Raw genomic sequence first — 4492 nt, forward strand, 5'->3', positions numbered from 1 at the left:
TTCGGAGGTTTGACCTCAGACGACGGCAACGTATTCAAGCAGAGGGAGGAGCAGCGCCGATTGAGAGAGAGTTTAAAGTACTTACTGCCTGTTGCTAGAAAGGTATGTCGGAAAAAGGGGAATTTGTTAACATTTAATAAAAGCTGTTAAGAAGCTTTTTTCTGGTGGTATTTGGAGTGTAGTATAGTAAGGAAGTGAAACCAGGATTATAAGCAGTTCAGGAAACAAGACCGCAGAAGCTTTTGGACTTTAAAATGTAAACTTTCAGGCCGGGAATAAAAGTACAAGGGTAATTGTAGATGAGGAGACAGATCAGCTGTTGCGCAACATACTTTGCAACCAGAAGGCCACAACATTCATTTTCATTGGACTCAAATATTGGCTGCCACAAGCGGATACAATGAAAGGCTACACAGAGGCCATAAAGATTGTGAAACACCCCAGGAATTTCAACAGGAAGGAGGAGGACGTGAAACTGAATGACATCTGAATTCCAATGCTGAAGAAGACGTGTACTAGCCTTCCACAATGGAATGATAGCAACAGTGGACGCCGACAGTCGACAATGCCCAATTGCACTCGAGTATTCAAAGAATATGACGTCAAGCTACTTCGCGGGACCGGGATTTTGTTAGTCAGTAGCGAGCCAGGGTGTGAATGGGACATTCAACGAAGCTCCGATCCCCCTTGAAATTGTCCTTCGAAGATGGGGATGAAACGTTGGGTTTTGATATGAAATTCAGTCGACAGCGGTATAATAGCCCAGAACACTTTATTAGTTGCAGCCTTTCAATTGTGATGTTACAGAAGGATAGCGAAGAGTAGACCGCGAATAGAATAACTGAGTTATATAATTTTCATAATTGTAAGTATAATATATAATAATGTAATTCAGGAGCAAATAAATTTATGGGGGAGACTGATTAAAAGAAGGCGTCAGGGACAGGATGCACATTGAGGCATCAAAGAATCGCCAGTTTGGTAATGGACGGGAGTGGACACAAGGGTGAAGTGAACACACGGATTTTTAAGATTAGGCGGCTCTCCATCCAACCCAAATAACGATAGGGAGCCCAGATAACGAAAGCTGTAGGAGCCCCAGAAGTGTAAGTGGAAGATCCAAAAGAATGCGCGCCCCCCTCGCCCCCCTTCCAGACGAGAGCTTGAAATTTGTAGAAATAAACAGACGAAACATTCGGAACAAAGTGCAAGCTTTCGAAGCGCTGTTGGAAAGCGGAGAAGCTCACACAATACTAAGTACAGAAAACTGTTTGGAACCTGAACTTGATAGCAATGAATTTTATGGGAAAATTTAAGTGTATATCCAAAGAATAGACTAACTGGAAACGGAGGTGATGTATTTGTCTCAATAGACAAGAACCTCAAATCTACCGGGGCAGAAACTGAAGCTGCATGTGAGATTGTTTGGGCAACACACACTAGTGTCTCGTCGCAAGTTCAGTCTTTAGCAAGTCTTGTGTTAACAGTTATGACAGGAAAGATATTAGCTGCTAAAGTGTACCACGAGGCCGACAGTAAATTAGGTCCGGGAGGTGTAGAGATCAAACTTCTATGGGATGTATGTATTCCACTTCACAAAACGGACATCGTCAACACTGAAGAAATATTCAGGACAAACCATTAACTTGCACCATGAACATCAAATAAAAATAGCGTGTCACAGGGATCACGTAGGTTCGCATCATCAGGTTCGAAAGCGATCTCCTTGGGAGTTATAATCCGTGCAGGTCGTTCAGCTAGTTACCCACTCTTAAAGAATACATATAGAATCGTATTGGTGAAGCGGCGTGATGAGATTTGACAAAACGTGATGGCGTGCAACCGAATACGAAACGGTCTGTCATGGAGCTTATCGTGGAACTGGCTAGCCTTTAAGGCATAGCTGCAGATAGTGTGATAATATATTTTACAGGCACGTAAAAAACAGACATCCAGAGCCTGAATTTCTCCAGTGATACTTGGTAGTATGAACAGCAAAGTCACACACTTTCCAGGTGGGATAGCTTGCTCTGAAACAAAATGAATTTTATACGCAAACCAAGAATCAAGTAAAAACAAGTTATTTTGACAGCTATTGGCTAAAACCAGTGCACATATCATAGTTGTAGTTGTCTTACGCAGATTTTCCCATCCTTTTTTGCTGTAACGTAAATATTTTCCAGTGCCATTGGGAGATCACGCTGACGAGAAAGAATCATAGGGGGCAGTGCACCTCCAACTCCTCGCAGCACAATAAATAACTTTCCAACCAATTTACCATACAGATTAACAGTCGGCATAATTTTATACGAATGCGTTAAGGCATTGCTGTTAGTTGATTTTGATACAACTTTCTTTGTACTTCTTATTTCCATGCTTAATTTCATATGCAAATCCTTTTAAAATCCCGACTGGTCGAACATAGATTCCTTACTTAACTATGGGACAAGTTTTTTTTTTTATCTCATCTATTAATTTTGGGGCCGATTCCTCAGTTTGCTGTGCATCGCCAAGTTGACGCTTTGTTTGAAATGTCGTTAACTTACGTCTTTAAATGCAGTTACACTGTTTGAAGCTATGCAACCAAATACCGCTTCCCTTGAAATTACTATAATCTGTGGCGCACGCAATTTGATGTGCATAAAGTGTTAGGTCACTATCATGCACACCCTGTAAGCTGTATCCAGCATCCTTAAAAACGTGCAAACACCAGTTTTTGTAACAAGTGCGACTTGTTCTCCATTGAATGTCTGTAGTATTTCTTATGTAATACACGGTCATATTTCTGCGGACTTATTCGAAATCGGTAACTTTTTTTTTACTGTGGTGCGGATGATCTTCCATGTCCGGAATTATATTTAGCACCCGCTCCTTGGTGAACGACTGACCTGTAGTTTTAGGGATTTGTGACTCCCTGTTGGGCAAGGATATTGAACTATTCGTACATGGCTCGACAGCTGTTTCTGTATCACATCTACATCTACATTTATACTCCGCAAGCCACCCAACGGTGTGTGGCGGAGGGCACTTTACGTGCCACTGTCATTACCTCCCTTTTCTGTTCCAGTCGCGTATGGTTCGCAGGAAGAACGACTGTCTTAAAGCCTCCGTGCGCGCTCGAATCTCTCAAATTTTACATTCGTGATCTCCTCGGAAGATATAAGTAGGGGGAAGCAATATATTCCATACCTCATCCGAAAACGCACCCTCTCCAAACCTGGCGAGCAAGCTATACCGCGATGCAGAGCGCCTCTCCTCCAGAGTCTGCCACTTGAGTTCGCTAAACATCTCCGTAACGCTATCACGGTTACCAAATAACCCTGCGACGAAACGCGTCGCTCTTCTTTGGATCTCCTCTATCTCCTCCGTCAACCCGATCTGGTACGGATCCCACACTGATGAGCAATGCTCAGGTATAGGTCGAACGAGTGTTTTGTAAGCCACCTCTTTTGTTGATGGACTACATTTTCTAAGGACTCTCCCAATGAATCTCAACCTGGTACCCGCCTTACCAACAATTGATTTTATATGATCATTCCACTTCAAATTGTTCCGTACGCATACTCCCAGATATTTTACAGAAGTAACTGCTACCAGTGTTTGTTCCGCTATCATATAATCATACAATAAAGGATCCTTCTTTCTATGTATTCGCAATACATTACACTTGTCTATGTTACCGAGCGAGGTGGCGCAGAGGTAGCACACTGGACTCGCATTCGGGAGGACGACGGTTCAATCCCGTCTCCAGCCATCCTGATTTAGGTTTTCCGTGATGTCCCTAAATCGTTTCAGGCAAATGCCGGGATGGTTCCTTTGAAAGGGCACCGCCGATTTCCTTCCCAATCCTTCCCTAACCCGAGCTTGCGCTCCGTCGCTAATGACCTCGTTGTTGACGGGACGTTAAACACTAACCTAACCTAACCTAACTTGTCTATGTTAAGGGTCAGTTGCCACTCCCTGCACCAAGTGCCTATCACTTTAATTTGTTAAGCACGTATCGTCATCATTATTCACATTGTGCACATACACTCCTGGAAATGGAAAAAAGAACACATTGACACCGGTGTGTCAGACACACCATACTTGCTCCGGACACTGCGAGAGGGCTGTACAAGCAATGATCACAAGCACGGCACAGCGGACACACCAGGAAACGCGGTGTTGGCCGTCGAATGGCGCTAGCTGAGCAGCATTTGTGCACCGCCGCCGTCAGTGTCAGCCAGTTTGCCGTGGCATACGGAGCTCCATCGCAGTCTTTAACACTGGTAGCATGCTTCGACAGCGTGGACGTGAACCGTATGTGCAGTTGACGGACTTTGAGCGAGGGCATATAGTGGGCATGTGGGAGGCCGGGTGGACGTACCGCCGAATTGCTCAACACGTGGGGCGTGAGGTCTCCACAGTACATCGATGTTGTCGCCAGTGGTCGGCGGAAGGTGCACGTGCCCGTCGACCTGGGACCGGACCGCAGCGACACCCGGATGCACGC

This window comes from Schistocerca gregaria, chromosome 7 (assembly GCF_023897955.1).
Source record: "Schistocerca gregaria isolate iqSchGreg1 chromosome 7, iqSchGreg1.2, whole genome shotgun sequence".
In the NCBI taxonomy this organism is placed as follows: Eukaryota; Metazoa; Arthropoda; class Insecta; order Orthoptera; family Acrididae; genus Schistocerca; species Schistocerca gregaria.